The sequence below is a fragment of the Halichoerus grypus genome, chromosome 3 (assembly GCF_964656455.1).
Source record: "Halichoerus grypus chromosome 3, mHalGry1.hap1.1, whole genome shotgun sequence".
Lineage (NCBI taxonomy): Eukaryota > Metazoa > Chordata > Mammalia > Carnivora > Phocidae > Halichoerus > Halichoerus grypus.
Window position 1 is genome coordinate 38,255,283 of NC_135714.1, and position 19,037 is coordinate 38,274,319.

The following is a 19,037-nucleotide window of genomic DNA, read 5'->3' on the forward strand; positions in this document are numbered from 1 at the left end:
AGAGTATGGTGGTTAACTATGGTCACAGGTGCAAATCAAGTAGGTTTGCATTCAGTTTCAATACATACAAGATATGTGATTTGGGGTAATTTACTTAATCTAATTTTTCTTTATCTACATAACAGGGATAATAATAATACCTCTCTAGTGGGGGTTGTTCTGAGGATAACATCTATGCTAATAACTTGGAAAACCTTGATAAAATAATTGATTTTTCTGAGTAAAATTGACTCAAGAGGCCGAAAAAAATATCAAAAAGCAAATAATCTACTTTTCAAGGATCAATTTATCCTCTACCTCCTTGATAAACTCTTCCCTTCCACCTTGCCCACATAGCTCTCTCCTTTCTCTAAACTGTAACTAAGCTTCATTTTTAAACTACCTTTTCAGTAATTATGGTAGGCAGAATAATGGCCCTCCCAAAATGTCCACACTCTAATTCTCAAAATCTGTGAATATGTTACCTTACACAGCAAAAGAGAATGTGGAGTTATGATAAAGGGTAAGAATATTGAAATACATTACCTTGGATTATCCAGTTGAGACCAATCTAAGCATATGAGTCCTTAAAAGTGGAGAACCTTTCTCTTCTGATGTCAGATGGAGAGGTAATGATAGAAGAAGGGTAAGAAAGAAATCTGATGTTGCTGACTTTGAAGATCGAGTAATGGAGCCCCTAGGGGATGAATGTGGACAGATTCTGGAAGCTGGAAAAGCCAAAGAAATCAATTCTCCCCTTAGAGCGTCCAGAAAGGAATAAACCATGAGAGACATCTTTATTTCAGCCTGGTGAGACTTCAAAGCTACAGAACTGTAAGATAATAAATTTGTGTTGTTTTAATCCACTGTTGGTGATAATTTGTCACAGCAGCAATAAAAAATTAATACACTTATATTGTTATATTCAATTAAAAAGCATGTGCATACTCTTGCCCTCTTGCTAATTCAGGCTTTCTGAGGTCAGGCGGAGCATTCAATATTTCTGTATATAACCAGTAGCATCTAGCCTGTTGTTTGAGTATAGATGGAAGTGTTCCTTATTTATTTGATTTGATGCTCTCCTTATAGTATCATACTCTACCCTTCTCTCTATATCCAATGAATCTCTAGTAGTCTGTGGGAAAAGTCCTGCAGGTTCATATTAGATAAATGTAGTTAGGTTTTTGTTATGGAATTTGCATCTAGCATACGCATCTGAAAGACAGAGTCCCAGAGTCCTTCTAGAAATAGCTTTCCTCAGACAGACTCTGCCACCTGAAATACTAATATAATAATCATCTTTTATTCTAATCACAAGCATTTCACTCTAATAACACACAATTGCACTAGCTGCTTGCTTTAATTACCACATAGATACTTATGTACCACAAAGACAATACATATTACACATAGACTACATCATTTTCTTGAGAGAGAAATGCACTCCTGATTGATGTCAGACAATCATTATCAGATACTATATTGGCTGGGCTCAAAAGATAGACTATTTATAGCAAAACAAATTATATACATTTAAAAATAGACATGTAAGTGGCAAATAGAAAGAGAAAATAGTCCTAGAGTTTTATGGGGTTTTTATATAAATTTTAAAAATGTTTAAAGTAATTTGCACATTAACATTACATATATTTGAAAAAAATCACTATTATAAAATGTTGTACAGTTATTTTCAAAATATTTAAAATTATTTATTTTAATACCAAAACAACTTGAAGATAGTTATAACATTGTATACTATTGAACTTGGCAGGTGATCTTGAAATAATTTTGTCCAACCCTTCAGCTAAAGCAAGAATCTATTCTTTAATATCTTTACCCATTGGTTTAAGCTATTATTTGTCTGTTTGTTTAGTTTTGCAAAATTCCAAAAATTTGGGAATATAAATGCTTCTTAGTGATTCATACTGGGAAGAGAGGAAGTGAGGAAGTTCACAAAGAAGGCATTACTCTTTCATTTTCAAGAAATTTTATTAGGAAATACTGGGAAGGAAGAGCATAGCAACTAGACAAGGACTAAGATTTAAAGAGGTTTTAGTGATGCTATGAGTCATCTGAGAATATTTATAGCAGTTAGGAATGTTTGAGGTCCATCTCTGTTACTTATTTGCTGTGTGACATAGAGAAGTTACTTATTCTCCCTTATCTATGAAGTTAGAAAAAAAAATTTTCATAATGGAATAAAATAACCTTGTAAACACATTTCATCTAAATATGAGGGTTATCTCCAAGATCTTTTGTCAAGTGTCAAATTAGAATACAAAATTTTCTCTTCTTCAAGTTACATTGGTTTATAGTCAGTATTACATTTACTTCTGAATGACAAAAAAATACTTTGTAAAAACTATGCTAAAAGTCTGCATTTCTTTTCAAGGAAACATAATTTTAAATTCAGTACTTAGAAGTCCTATATGTGATTTCCTAGAGCTTTTCCAGAACAGAATTAGTAAAAATAAGCTTATATAATTTATCCTTTCTTTTCAGTTTTTAACTGTTTTTAGAAAGCTACTCCATTTGTGAATGAAGAGGTTTCCATTTAAAAATAATCAGTAAAATTCTAAATTGATGACATTTACAGTAAATTCAAGGCATTCAGAATATTAGCTATCTTAAAGAATGATTAAAACTTTAGCACAAGGAATTTATCCATTTGTATATCACTTCCTTGTTAACATGAAAACCATGCCTGGCATGGACTAGGCATTCCACATGTTGTTGTGAATGCCTAAATGAATGAAGAGATGAGTTAGTATATGAGTACATTGTATTCTGCAAAGACTTGGCAAGAAGATTTGAAGACTTAAGTACAACTCACCAATGTCAAGACGCTTGTATACCCCAGGATCACCAGTATTAAGTTTAGTAAAGTATAGGCAACTTGTTTTCACAAGGGGGAAAAAGATGTTAAATTTATTTCTAATTGAATTGCCTTGATCTACAAAACACAGCAGCCTTTGTTTACAACATTATTGACTAACTGCTCACATTTGTAAGAGTAGCTCACAGCACCACCCCCCCACCACCAAATCTTGTTGAGGCAGAATTCTGCACAGGTTGTTATTTATTTAACTTTATCTTTTCTGGGTACCAAAATCTTTATCCCCTAACCTAAGTGTCCATAATACTCAGAGTTCTCCAGAGAAATAAAACCAAGGGAAAAAATGTATATACATACACACACATAAATATATATATATGACTATAGTCTTATATAAAATGATATATATAGAGAGAGAGACTATAGTCTATCTATAAAATGTATAGATAGAAGATACCAGTTATATATAGATAGAAGATAGATAAATGATAGATGATGATAGATAGATAGATAGATAGATAGATAATGAGCAATTGGCTCACACAATTATGGAAACCTAGAAGTTCCATGATCTGCCATCTACAAACTGGAGCCCCAGGAAAGCTGGTGGTATATTCCAGTTGGAGTCCAACAGCCTGAGAAGCAGGGAAGCCAGTATGTAAATCATAGTCTGAGAGTAATAAAAGATGCAATGAGATGTCCCATTCCAGTAGTGAGGCAGAAAAGATAAGGGTGAATTCCTTCTTCCTTCACCTTTCACTCTATTCAGGCCATCAAGGTACTGAATGATGCCCACCCACATTGGGGAGGGCTATTTACTGAGTTTATTGATTAAATGCTATTCTTGGGGCACCTGGGTGGCTCAGTCATTGGGAGTCTGCCTTCGGGTTGGGTCGTGATCCTGGAGTCCTGGGGCCCAGCCCAGCGATGGGCTCCCTGCTCAGTGGGAGGTCTGCTTCTCCCTCTCCCACTCCCCTGCTTGTGTTCCCTCTCTCGCTGTCTCTCTCTGTCAAATAAATAAGTGGAGTCTTTAAAATAAATAAATAAATAAATAAATAAATAAATAAATGCTATTCTTATCTAGAAACACCCTCACAAGCACACCCAGAAATAATGGTTAATCTGGCCATCCCATGACCAATCGAGTTAACACATAAAATTAAGTGTCGCAGATATGATACTATCTGGTAGGTCTCTTTCAACTCAGGAATCTATAAAAATAACAATTTTTTTGAGAATGACAACCTAAATTGAGGCACACTATAATCAAATATGTCTAACTGAGACACACTATATATGCATATAATTAATGGAAGGGGGATATACAGTCATTCCTGATTTCTGATAGAGGGCTCCAGTGCCACATTATTAGGAAATAAATTTTGTCCCATCTGAATGCTCTCTTTAGTGCACAGTTTTGCTATAGATCATCACAATCCATGTTAAAATGTCTGTTTCCCGCTTCAGGGACTGTCCACGTTAGTAATTATGAACATGGGATTTGGAGTTAGTCAGAACTGACTTCAAGTCTTGTTCTTGAAATTACTACTTGTTTACTTCACTTCTCTAAGCTCTAGTTCCCTGTTTTAAAAGATGCAGTTGATAATTGTATGTATTTCCTGATTGTCAGTGAGGCTTAAAAGCAATAATATTGTGAAATATTCAATTCAGTACTTAGCATATAGTAATCACTTAAGAAATGAAGTAGTATAAAAAGCAAAAATGAATAATTACGTATTTATAGAATAAAATGATGTAATGTTTAATTTTATGTGTTTTGTCAACATAAGATTTTATTATTTGACCTTTTATCCCTAAGGGATACTTTATTTTCTCTAGTATATTCTGCAGTTTTCTTTCTTTTACCGGATTGCTCTAGGTCATCACCAGCCACTCTGTGGAAATACACTATTTTAGTCAATCAATAATAAGCAAGAGTTTTTAATCCCCCTTCTGAAGAAAGAATCCCTTCTCGCTTGGCAACCTTTTCCATGTTGCAGAGGCGTTTCCACCAGGGTGCTTCCCGTGTGACACCGTTAAACTTCCCCCAGGAAACCAACCGTAGGTCGGGGAGTTCCTAGTGCTCCTCGTGTGGGCTGCATGGGCTCCTATACACACCAAATGTACTGTTTTCTGCATGGTAGTTAGCCTCATATTGCTACAGGCTATTGCTACTGCATCAGATTTGCCCAAAGTCTAGTTATGTCTCATATATTTTAAGACTTGGAAATGGAACGTTAGCTCTTCACTGCCAACGGCACCACCTGAGGCTGTTGTGTGATTCAGGCATTTTCATCTCCTCCTGCTCTTTTGCTTTGAAATCAGTAAGGTTATGTGTAATCAAAGGACAAATATGATCACTCAAAGGAATTAGTGGCTGGTAAATTTAGAACTAACCCCTCATATGTGACTTCACACAGAGATTGTTTTTCATCTTTCTCTGCATGTCACAGAGCTCATCTAAATGAGAAGTACAAATGTTTTCAAAGGCAACTCCAATCACAGCTCAAAACTGTGAAATAATGATAAAAAAGAATCCTTTGGTTTATTATCTGTTCCACCCACCTGACTTTTCACTGCACTCAAGATACATTAATGATGTGATTGAATGTTTAATGATTTTTTATTAATTGGACAGGGTTACATCTTTTAGAAAAAGATCTTTGAATATTCATAATAGTTAAATGTTAAGCATGTGGAATTAAGAAGGACAAGTTAATCAGCACTAATAGAATATCTACCATATGAAAAGTATTGTGATAGGTTTTATGGGAAGATAAGGATAATGTCTTAGCTTGGGCTGCTATAACAAAATACCATAAACTGAGTAGCTTATCAACGATAAAAATGTGTCTCATTCTGGAGGCTGTAAGTCAGAGATCAGAGTGCCAGGCATGGTCAGGTTCTGGTGAGAGCCCTCTTCCACATTGCAGATGGCTAACTGCTCATTGTATCCTCATGTGGTGTAAAGAGAGCTAGCTAGCTCTCTGACCTCTTCCTATAAAGACACCAATCCTGTAACATTAGGGCTCTACCCTCGTGACCTAATTATCTCCAAAGGCCCCACCCCCAAATACTATCTTATTGGGATTAGTATTTTAATATATGAATTTTTGAGAGACACAAATATTCAGTCTATGACAGATGACTAAAAATAGTTGTTGATCTCAAGGACTTCACTATTGAGTTATAGATAAGTAAGGCATAACTCTGGAACCATAACCCTCAAGTTGCTTGAGGAAAATCCTACTGCATAAGCCTGAGCCTATAGTACTCAGTGTGTCTGGGAAATATGCCATATTGAGTAGAAAATAATCCCTTTTTGCAAATGGTCTTAACATAAGGTAGAAAAAAGGTAAGAAGAAAAAAATTCAGAAATTAATTCAAGAAATTATATGTGCAAACTGCAAGTTTAGCTAAATCTCCATGTTTTCATCACTTACAGTTTCTGAGAAGCAGAGATTCATTCAACCCAGCTTTACTTCCAGAGCTGTTGGCACACTTGTGTCCCTATTACCAAGCTATATTCTCACTGAGGCTCAATTTTTGCCTCTCAGGGACCCATTATTGACTCCATTCTCTTCATACATTCTTAGCTCCGTGCCTGGCTCTCCTGAGTGCTGCCTTTACGTGAAGTTTGAATCTTATCTAGAGCATACTTTTATTCTTTTGCTTCAGTCTCTTTTTCTGCATTATTAATATTTTCTTCTTTCCTTCCCCTTTGCAGCCTTAGTGAAAAATGCAAAGTTCAATACCTCATGAAGCTTTAGAAAACACCTTTCTGGGGCTATTACTCATGACATGACAGTTGGCTTTTAGCAGTGGATCTTATACAAAGACTAATATACATAGGAAGAAACCAATAAGCTTCAATTTATACAAAATGAAATGAAATAGAACAGGATTTGAAAGAAAGTTCCATGGAATCACAAGAATGTGCCTGGTGCATTTGCAAATGATTGATTTTGATAATAACTAGAAGTGCCATAAGTTTAGAAAAGAAAGACATGTCTGTGTCTGGATTGGTCTAGAACTGGCTCATGGATTGTAAATAACCTTAGTTAGTTTCTGAAGATAGATAGGATTTAGTAAATGAACATGATTGGGAAGGTTGATCTAGAGGAGGGCGATCTGTGATTAACGATGGGTGCATAAATGTATTATAAATGGAGCTCCACTAAAAATAGTAGTGTGTGTGCAGCTGAAGTCTAATCCCATCAAAATATGGGTCTGGATCTAATTCCCCCCTTCTATGTTTGCCATATAAACCCCTTGGCAGTATACAGAAAATGTGTGTGTGTGTGTGTGTGTGAACACCAATAAGTTTCTCCATGAGGTAGTGACATGCTGCTTCATTGTGTGCCTCTGTGCTGACTGTGGGGATTGGATTCAATTGCAAAGTAATAAAAGTGTAGAGAAAGGAATATTACTATATTAAAGGATAAGCTTTCAAATATATTCCAAAGAACACTGTTAGGAGCTTAGGGGAAATTTCATTTTACTTGCTAACTTTTCTAATGCAGGTCAGGTGTATAACCTGTCTCCTGAGAGGATAACAGTATGCTGAATAAGACTGAGTGAGAACAGCCAACACTGGGAAGAAAATAATGACTCTTCTCTTGCTTTTTTGTGTTCAGCAATAATGTGAAGGATAAATAATAAGGTGTTTATTGATGTCATTGGCATTGCAAGTGTAAATATGAAATGATATGCTTGCTTACATTGTCATTTCTAGTTATTTTTATGGAGATAGATAGAGAGAGAGAGAGAGATAGAGAGATAGAGAGAGAGAGAGATACAGCAACTCGGGCTGCTGGTGTTATTATTTTTCATGGGGACTCTTCAGTACTTTGCATTGATCTATATGATTTATAATTTTTTGTGTACAGATTTCCCTTCTTCCTAATACCTAGCATTCCAGTTCCATTTCTTTTGTTTGTTTGTTTGTTTTTGAAGTAATCATACATGCTTTAATAACTTTAAGAAATGAGCTAGAGAAATCCACCTTTAAGGACCATATTCAGTACTTCATATGGAAAATTCACATATAATAGCCAATGGATTAAAAAAAAAACAACAGCAGCTTCTTGAGCAAGATTTATGATATTACATTTAAATAAAAGTAACCTCTAAGTTCTATTTTAGAAATAACTCTTTTAGGATTGCTATCTATGAGGAATTTAAATAGATTTATATTTGAAGTTGATATATGTGTATATAGATCGGAATAGTATTTTCCTGTTTTGATCTGCTATCTAGGAATTCTGTTTGAAATACACTGGTTTTTAATTATACATTTATAAAACTGGAGTTTAGCTGATATTTATCTCATAGGATGCATACAAATACATGTCTGTATTATATCATGCTAAAATAAGAAAAGTCTGTTTCTTCATTAACTCTTGGTCATCAGTTGTTCATAGTATTGGTACCATCAAGTGGTTTTCTTTTTTTTTTAATTTAATTTTATTATGTTATGTTAATCATCATACATTACATCATTAGTTTTTGATGTAGTGTTCCATGATTCATTGTTTGCGTATAACACCCAGTGCTCCATTCAATACGTGCCCTCTTTAATACCCATCACCAGGCTGACCCATCCCCGCACCCCCCTCCCCTCTGGAACCCTCTGTTTCTCAGAGTCCATAGTCTCTCATGGTTCATCTCCCCCTCCGATTCTCCCCCTTCATTTTTCCCTTCCTCCTATCTTCTTTTTTTTTAACATATAATGTATTATTTGTTTCAGGGGTACAAGTCTGTGATTCATCAGTCTTACACATTTCACAGCGCTCACCATAGCACGTACCCTCCCCAATGTCTATCACCCAGTCACCCCATCCCTCCCACCCCCCACCACTCCAGCAACCCTCAGTTTGTTTCCTGAGATTAAGAATTCCTCATATCAGTGAGATCATATGATACATGTCTTTCTCTGATTGACTTATTTCGCTTAGCATAATACCCTCTACTTCCATCCACGTCATTGCAAATGGCAAGATTTTGGTTTTTTTTTCTTAAAGATTTTATTTATTTATTTGAGAGAGAGAAAATGAGAGAGAGAGAGAGAGCATGAGGGGGGGAGGGTCAGAGGGAGAAGCAGACTCCTCGCTGAGCAAGGAGCCCGATGCGGAACTCGATCCCGGGACTCCAGGATCATGACCTGAGCCGAAGGCAGTCGCTTAACCAACTGAGCCACCCAGGTGCCCAAGATTTTGGTTTTTTGATGGCTGCATAATATTCCATTGTGTATATATACCACAGCTTCTTTATCCATTCATCTGTTGATGGACATCTTGGCTCTTTCCATAGTTTAGCTATTGTGGACATTGCTGCTACAAACATTGGGGTGCACGTAGCCCTTCGGATCACTACATTTGTATCTTTGGGGTAAATACCCAGTAGTGCAATTGCTGGGTCATATGGTAGCTCTATTTTCAACTTTTTGAGGAACCTCCATACTGTTTTCCAAACTGGCTGCACCAGCTTGCATTCCCACCAACAGTGTAGGAGGATTCCCCTTTTTCCGCATCCCCGCCAACATCCACCTCCATTTCTAGGGTAACTTTTTTTTCCCACTTGCTTTCTCCCCATTCCATTCTATAGTCTCATTTATTCATTGGCTCATTCATTATTCACTCATTGAGGAAAGTGAGAGAAGACCTTATTGAGAGAGAAAAGAGAATAGATCCAGGCGAAAGAAGGTGGGAAAGAAAGATAAATATCCCTCTAAATCCTTTCTTCTGGGCTCTAGAAATCTTAAAAGCCTCATGCTTTCTGCAGAGACTTCCAGAAAATAAGTTTGATGAAAAAAGAAACTACCAATCATATCCCAAGAAAAATGTCATTATTATCCCCTTAACATAAGCAAACAAAAAAATCTTTAGAGGCCAAGCCTCAAAGATGGCAAAAGAAGCAGATTCAATGCCATCAGGGATGATGAGTCCTTTTCAAGAGGACCTTCCTCTCTCACAAAGGGACACAATCTTCCTGTCTCTATTGCTACTGTATAGTAGTATAGAGAATATAGATTTCCCTATCTGGAAATTTTTCTTTTCACATGAATAATTGAAAGCCCACATCATTCTTTCATCTTGTTTTCAATGATGCTTGAGATAATGAGTGGCCGTTATATTTTTCTGCAATAATCATAATGTGAGGGTTCCTCTTTGTCTGTGGCATACAGAAAGCCCATGTCATGAAAGAAACACTCACTTAGAAGTCATAACCGTCTAGATTCAAGCCTTATGCCACTTCTTAAGTGTATGACTCTGGAGAGTCACTCACCACCTTTTAACTTCAGTTTTCATCCCTGATGAAGAGAATGATAATACTTATGTCTTAGAATGATGTGAAGTTTTAAGTGAAATTTATGTGTATGGACACACTTTTTAAGGTTTTATGTGTTATAAGATCAATACCTTAATCGTATTTTTTTAAAAATTTAAAGTTGAGGGGCGCCTGGGTGGCTCAGTTGGTTAAGCGACTGCCTTCGGCTCAGGTCATGATCCTAGAGTCCTGGGATCGAGTCCCGCATCGGGCTCCCTGCTCAGCAGGGAGTCTGCTTCTCCCTCTGACCCTCCCCCTCCCATGTGCGCTCTCTCTCTCTCTCTCTCTCTCAAATAAATAAATAAAAAAATCTTAAAAAAAAAAAAAAAATTTAAAGTTGATATATTTCAAAACTTTTAGAATTGGTGACTCCTAAAAAAACTCTTGAATAAGGAATACTGTAATCGCAGATAATTTCAATCATTTTAAGAAGTTCTAGTATGTTGCCCAAACCCCAGTGAATTGATTTTAATTATTAGTCAATGAAATGAGCAAAAACACATGATAAAATAATTAAATGGATAATTCTGCCTTTCAGGTAAAATTTTCCAGTGGCCTCAGAGCACACTGTTACAGGAAATGAAGTAATCTTAGCAAGGCTTTTTTTGAGATATAAATAGATACATAGAATTCCATACTTGAAATGTAATCTCATCACCACAGTGATGACAACTAATAATTCTAATAAGGCTATCAGCCTGAGTGGTGAAGTTACAAAGACAGCAGGTCGTTATGAAAACAGCAGGAGTCTTAGAACCAGACATCTATGGTTTCCATATGTGAGTTATTTAACATTGGGCATGTTACTGACCTTTTTGTCTGGAGGGGAATGCCATTTCCCACTGCAGGCTTTCAAGAGGAGGTATCTTCCCTTTGCATACTCTGGCCTTTCTGCACTTCTTCATTCATTCTACCCTAGTAAAGGTGAAGTTGACATAACTAATTAGTTACTTGCGGAAGAATATCTACATGCTTGGTTTAATTTCACTCTTTTCTCTTTTGCTACTAAGCTTGTCCTCAAAGAGCATACATTTTCCTCCATTCCTCTTGTTGCCCATAATCAGGAGGGTAAATCTGCCTAGCTCTGAGGTTCAGGATTAGCAGGAGCATTTGGCTTACCTATTGAGAGCCACTCTTGTCAACTAGGTCTCTATTATTATTTTAACCTCCATTTTGAGGCCTTGACTTTTTTTTTTCTCAGCTTCCTTAGATTGCACCAGGATAAGGGAGGAACAATAGTAATTTTGTGGTGGCTTTGTTAAAACCCCAACATTAAATGTATCAGCCAGATATATTGAAAATTAAAACCAAAAGAATGGAATTGGGGAGAGCAAAGCATATACATGGAAAGCCTTGGTGTTTTAAGGATATGTAATTTGGACCTTGGTGCTCTGACTGTGGTGATTTGTAGAGGTCAGTTTTAGGTTCATATGAGTTTTTACATTCTGTGATTGAATAAATTGAAATATTTTAGCCCAACCTCATGGTATTTTGGCTGTGTAGGTGATTGTAGCTTGCAGGGTTTTTTTGTCCAAAAGTAAATGGCTTTATTTTCCTGGAGGCAGAAATTTAGACAAAGGTCCGTGGGCCTCAGGGAAGGTATTCAAGAAGGGCTGTCAATGAGAGGGGCCTGTGAGAGATGAAATCAGAGATAGAATGTGGGAGCCTCAACAAACTGGGATGGGGCCACTCAGTTCTCAGCAGAGGTGCAGAGTCTGGCAAAGACTCAAATCTCCAGGGCTTAGAAAGGGCAGAGTTCCAGATTCAGGAAGCTGCAGCCTCCTCCTCTTTTTCTTTTTCTGGCTGAGGCAAATGTTCCATCGCAAGGAAGAGTACAGTCCTCTTAGGTATTAGTGGGAAATACAGTATTTGCTGCTTCTAAATTGCCAGGTAGTGAAGTTCTGCATATGTCTCTAAGCATTACCGGGTTTTTAGCTTTAAACTGTTACTTCCAGATATCTCTGGACCAGATGAACCACATTCCCTTCTGCACACAGGACCAAGAAAATAAGTGTAGGAAGACAAATCATGAAGATTGTCCACAAACTCAAAATCATTTCCTACTTCACAGTTTCAGGGTGACACTAAATTGGTTAACTCCAGGTTGGGAAAGACAACTTTGCTAGGGGGCAGGTTTCTTGGCAAGAGGCACTGGAAATGTCCACGATGGCACAGAACTGAGAATGAATATTTACAAGAGATTATGCACCTGACATCTGAGCTGCACTTTTGCAAACTTCTAAACTTTGGAAGCAGGCTACGTGTCCCTGTCAGAGACAGAAGCCTGGGTGCATAAATGGATTATCCCCTCAGAATGTGATTGCAGAGCACCAAAATTAACTTCTTGCTGGAAGAGTTCTCCCAACTGAGTTTAAATTCACACGTCATGGATTTAGAACACCTGGAACAGACTGACTGGTGTCCTGGCAAGTCTACAACCAAGAAAATTTTCTCATTCACTCAAAAGGAGCTTCTTCTCTGGTCTTTGGCATCATTAAATACTGGGTTCTGGGACCTTTTTTTTTTTTTCTTTTTTCTGGAGAACTGTTTTTAGAAGTAAGGATTGGCTTGTTACCTTAATTTGAAGAGTATGATGATTTTTGTGTCTTATTAATATTTTGAATTGTTTAATAAGTGAGGCCCTATAAATTGCAATTGAACTAATACAGCTTCTCAGACCATGAAAAGAAGTTGACTTATTCCAGACAGAAACAGTGCAAGCTGTAGTTGCTGATAGAACCCAGGTTTACTCAAGCATGAAGAATCATTCTAGCTCAGACTGAACTAATGAAGTTGGAGAGGATGCACTTCTGTTTCTTCAAATTTTGATTAAAAGAGTAAGAATAACTTGATTTCTTGAGTAAGAAAGTGGATTATGTATAGACTTAAATTTCTTTTTGCAAAGTTCACAGGAGTGTGTATTCCAATGTTAGCATCTGGACATTGGCACCTTGGAGTATCTTAATGGCATTTTATCTCACTGCAGTTTCTAATAAATTATATTATGTGGCTGGGCATAATATTATTGGGTGAGAAAGAGAATAGAGAGTGAGTCATGCTTTGGGGACTGAGTGGCCTTGGGTTGTGTTTAATTAATACATGATTTTGGTCCATTTTAGAACATCTTCCATTCATATTAGCTACAAAAATTATAAAATGTACGTGAATGCATTTAATAGTAAAGGCACAGGATCTACATGTATACCATCTTACTGAAAAACATAAAACACAATGAACCAATTAAAATCATATCATAGTCTTGAACAGGAAGCCTTAATACCATTAATATGCCAGTTGTTCCAAAATTAATGAGTAAATGTTAATACCATTCTCATAGAATCCCAGTAGAGCTGAACTTCTGGGGAAGGAAAGGAGGAGTTTGAGAGGAATTGACAAGTAAGAAAGACCTTATAGTTTATATTAAAAATAATCTAGAGGGGAGGGGGTGGGGGGATAGGTTAGCCTGATGATGGGTATTAAAGAGGGCATGTATTGAACGGAGCACTGGGTGTTATATGCAAACAATCCATCATGGAACACTACATCAAATAAATAAATAAATAAATAAATAAATAGGAAAAAAATAAAAAATAATAATAAATGCTTAAGAATCACTGAGAAAATTTTGGAAAAGAATAGTGAACAAAAACTTTCTTATCAGATATCACAACACATTATAAAGACTCTAGAAGACATCATTGGCATTGAAATGGAAAGTAAAGCAGTGAAAACAAACTCGAGATTGCAGAAATAGATCTTGATATATATGAGAACATAGCACATGAAAATCATTCTTAAAATGCTACAATTAGCATTACCATCTTTATGATCATCATGATCATCATTATATGATCCCAGTTATCATTATCATCATCACAACACAACCTCCAAATACATAATTCCCAGCATTGAGTAAGTTCATATCAATATTGTTTGAATGGCACTGATACAATAGTGGGACATCAGTAATTAACTGCCTTTCATTTTTAAAAATCTGGAGAACGTTGTGGAGGTTTTTGACTAGTTGTGATATATTTATAAATAAGTGAGGTAACACATGTGAACACTCTTTGCAAATGAGAAAGTTACTTATGTGAGTGCTATTTTTGACCTTAACATTACTTTATATCCTGCAAGGTTACAGTAATATAAAAGAGTGATTTACAGTACATATGATATACATGCACGTTGGTAAAGTGCTGAATCACTGTTCCGTCTGTAGGAAAAAATAAGGTAATCTTACATTTCTATGTGTTCAGCCAAACTCTGATGGGTGAGGGATCAGGGAGGGGGCATTATTAACATTCTCAAGAAGACCACATCTCTTTTGGTAAAGATCTATGTTTACCTAGCTCCTGTGAGAAAAATCCTGAGCTGGGGTTTACATTTACATTTACATTTATATATTTGACTTCAAGGAATGTACAAGCTCACACAAGGTGAACCTATAACCTGAATGATTTGTCTTGGTTTCATTAATACTATCTCATTCCCTATGCATTTTCTCAGAGGTAGTAAGAAAATAGAATCTGTTTAACTTTTTTTTTTTAAGATTTTATTTATTTATTTGACAGAGAGAGAGACAGTGAGAGAGGGAACACAAGCAGCGGGGAGTGGGAGAGGGGGAAGCAGACTCGCCACTGAGCAGGGAGCCCGATGCGGGGCTTGATCCCAGGACTCTGGGATCATGACCTGAGCTGAAAGCAGACGCTTAACCACTGAGCCACCCAGGGATGAGACTTTTTGTAAACCCTGGGATATTGTTTACAGGTGAACTTGAAGTTTTTCTTTGGGTTTTAATGGCCCAATATGTTAAAAACACATTAGAGTCTAATTTACTTAGGATGCTATTCCATTTTTTCAGAAGTCAGGGCACTAGATACATTATTTTATGTTTTAATAGATAGGATTCATTATAGTAGTAGGGAGTGGGAAGTGAGGAAGAAATTTACTAGCTGGTCTCTAAGTATTTTTAAAGTTTATAAATTTTATGTGCATTTAACATAGCACACTTTTGGGTGTAACAAGAGCTTTACTTTCCTGTTTTGCTTCTTCTCACCTGTGTGCAAAGTCCTAATGGATAAATCATGTTAACCTATAGGGGCAACAACATAGCTGCCGTTAAGAATGATGTGTTAGTCATCTTTCAGTGTAGGAGTACTTTGTGTTTGCAGTTGAGAATAAAGATCATTTAAGGGAAAAATAAATCCATCCTTTTATTACAAGCTATCACCCAGACATTAGCTATATATTTTAAAAACCCACATTATTTTTTATTCTATAATTCTGTTTCAGATTGGATCTAATATCAAATATCAACAAGAATTGAAATATGAGGATTTTACATAAAGGTTTGCAGAAATTAACCACAATTAATTCTGTGTGGTTATCTCTTTCATAAAAATTGCTTTGCAGTCTGCTGAGACATCTAAAACAAGGTAGTGCTCTTTTGACACTCTCTTCTTGAACTTTACAAATAACCATGGGAGGGGGGTTCCAACATGGATGCAAAGGAAGAGCCTGAACTCACCTCCTCACAAGGACATACCAAATTTACAGCTACATATGGAATAATTCCCACTGAAAAAGAACAGAAAATTAGCTGAACAGCTCCTTCCACAACTAGGGATAAAAGACCACACTGAGATGAGGAGGAGATATAGAGATAAGGTCTTGCCTAAAACCCCAACCCAGCACCCAGATGCACAATAAGGAGGGTGCTCACAGTTAAGAAGCTTCTTTCCAAGAAGTGAGAGGTTTGTGCCCCACATCAGGAACCCCAACCTTTAAGACTTGCATCTGAGAGACAAGTCTGGCTTTGGAAACAAACAGGTTTACATCTACAGGGTCTGAGGGGCTGAGAGTTCTGAGATACTCCCTTAAAAAAAAAAAAGATTTAATCCATTTATGAGAGAGAGAGCGTGCACAGGAATGGGGGAGGGGGCAGAAGGAGAGGGACAAGCAGACTCCCCACTGAGCAGGGAGCCCAACATGGCTGGATCCCAGGACCCCAGGATCATGACAAGCAGACACTTAACTGACTGGGCCACCCGGGTCCCCCTGAGATACTCCTTTGAGGGACTTGTGCATGGACTCATTTGTCCTGGGATTCAACACAAAGGCAGTAGTTTGAGAAGTGACCGGATTATAAGTGAAGGAATACACTTGCCAATTCTGAAGTATCTGCTGGAGGGGTGGGACTAGTAGAACTTTGAAGATGAAGGTGCTGGTGAGTGCCATTTTTGCACTCTCCCTCTCCCTTGCTAGTGCTGGTGCCCAAGACACAGCCTTGTTAAAGCTGCAGGCATGCCTAGCTCAGTGTTCATCTCTGTAGTAGGTGTCCCCCACTCTAGCACTCTTCCCCTGTATGACTAAAGCCTCAGACATGCCTGACCATCATCACTTTCCCAAAGACTTGCTAAAACTAGTGGGCAAATGCCATCCACACAGGAGATGCCTCTTGACTGCATGCTCTGGAGGTCAGAGGGGCTTGTGTTCCTGGGCCCCATGCAACTGTTACAATCAGAAAGACAGTTCAGAGGGTGCCTGTGTGGCTCAGTCGTTAAGGTCTGCCTTCGGCTCAGGTCATGATCCCAGAGTCCTGGGATCGAGCCCCACATCGGGCTCCTTGCTCCGCGGGAAGCCTGCTTCTCCCTCTCCCACTCCCCCTGCTTGTGTTCCCTCTCTCGCTGTGTCTCTGTCAAATAAATAAATAAAATCTTGAAAGAAAGAAAGAAAGAAAGAAAGAAAGGAAAGAAAGAAAAGAAAGAAAGAAAGAAAGAAAGAAAGAAAGAAAGAAAGAAAGAAAGAAAGAAAGAAAGAAAGAAAGAAAGTAAGTTCAGGACAGGATATCACACCCAGTGCCCTGCACAAAGAGCAGACTGAAATGCAGCCTTAGTCGGTCTATAAAAAAGCCCATTTACTTTTGTTGAAGCTTCCGTCTGAAGATATAAGCTTCAGGTGTGCCACACATCTAGAGGCTACAGAGGTGCTCTCAGGGAACGTGGGCAGGGAGCCACCGCCTTTGTGTCCTCCCTTGGCCTCACCACAGTAAACAGGTACCTCCCAGAAAGAAACTTATACACTCATCTGAAACACCAATTCTTGCAAGTGGGTACAGAAGACACCTCCAGAACTCTTGATCTGAAGATCAGCAGAGTCTATGATTGTGGTCCCACAGGACTGTACGTATTTACATAGGCTGAAAGCAGTTGCCTAACCATCTGGCTTTCAGTCAGCCTGAAACTAGGTGTTGACTGAGATTCTTCCTTTTGGCACACCCTCAACAGTTAAGACCTAGGAAGAATAAATCAAGCTACTGAGACAATCACAAAGACTCAAGAGACAACCAAGTGCTAGGCAAGTTTGAACAATATTTCATATTCTACACAAGGCCACTCCTTCACATTGAGGAGAGGTACCTTTTTCACATAATACATAGAAACAAACGCAGAGAGCCAAATAAAATAAAGAAACAGAGAAATGAATATGTTCCAAATGAGAAAACAAGACAAAACCTCAGAAAAAGACTTTAACGGACAGAACTAATCTACTTGATAAAAAAGTTCAAAGTAACAGTCATAAAGATGAAGGAAAAGTTAAACTTAACCAAAAAAAAGGCCACCATGACCTATTCACCCTCCACTTCCCATCTCAGAATCTAAACGTGGTCACCTTCGAGTAGAGAGTCCCGCCCGCCTGCCCAACACGGACACACGCGCTCTGCCTCCCAACCAAAAACAAAACGTGAATTTGCAACGGGAGGAAAAAAGAAACAAAACTTCCAAGGCCCTGCTTTTTCTTCTTAAAAGTACTTTAAAAAGGAAAATTTGTTTGTATTTTTTTATTTACATTTTGTATTTTTGTACATATTGTTAGGGGTCAGCCATCTTTAATGATCTCAGATGACCAAACCAGCCTTCGGACCGTTCTCTGTCCTACTTCTGACTTTACTGGTGGTGTGACCATGTTCATTATAATCTCAAAAGGGAAAAAAAAAAACCTTGTAAAAAAAAAAAAAAGCAAAAACAACAACAACAAAAAAATATCTTATTCTGAGCATTCCAGTAACTTTTTTTGTGTATGTACTTAACTGAACTGTAAGTAGTTGGTTTGTATGAGATGGTTAAAAAGGCCAAAGATAAAAGGTTTCTTTTTTTCCCTTTTTGTCTATGAAGTTGCTGTTTATTTATTTATTTATTTTTTGGCCTGTTTGATGTATGTGTGAAACAATGTTGTCCAACAATAAACCAGAATTTTATTTTGTTGAGTTGTTCTAATAAAAAAAAAAAAAAGAAGTGAAAGACCTGTGTACCAAAAGCTATAAGACATTGATGGAAGAATTTGAAGACACAAATAATGGAAAGATATTCCATGCTTAATAGATTGAAAGAATTAATATTATTAAGATGTTTACACTACCCAAAGCAATCTGAAGATTCAATGCAATCCCTATCAATATTCCAATGGTATTTTTTCACAGAAATAGAACAAACAATCTTAGATAGCCAAAGCAATCTTGAGAAAGAAGAACAAAGCTGTAAGCATCAAGCTCCCTGATTTCAAACTATTTTATAAAACTATAGTAATCAAAATGGTATGGTATTGGCATAAAAACAGATACATAGATCAATGGAACAGGATAGAGAGTCTAGAAATAAACCTACACATATATGGTCAATTAATATACAAAAAAGGAACCAAGAATGTGCAATGGGGAAAGGACAGTCTCTTCAATAAATGGCATTAGGAAGACTGGATAACCATGTGCAAAAAAATAAAACTAGACCACTATCTTTCACCATTTACAAAAATCAACTAGAAATGGATTAAAGACAGGAATTTAAGACCTCATGCCATAAAACTTCTAGAAGGAAACATGGGTATTAAGCTC

At 37.2% G+C, this 19,037-nt stretch overlaps 1 long non-coding RNA gene across 1 annotated transcript in view; it reads right to left on the reverse strand.

Annotated features, from left to right (window-relative positions):
* Positions 1-534: 534 nt before the first annotated feature.
* The window catches only part of LOC118522911 (uncharacterized), a 142,947-nt gene continuing 124,444 nt past the window's right edge, over positions 535-19,037 (reverse strand). The window contains exons 3-4 of the long non-coding RNA XR_013446136.1: positions 10,956-11,059; positions 535-707 (exon numbers count right to left, since the gene is read on the reverse strand). This is a non-coding gene — a long non-coding RNA (uncharacterized LOC118522911). The remainder of the gene's footprint in view (positions 708-10,955; positions 11,060-19,037) is intronic.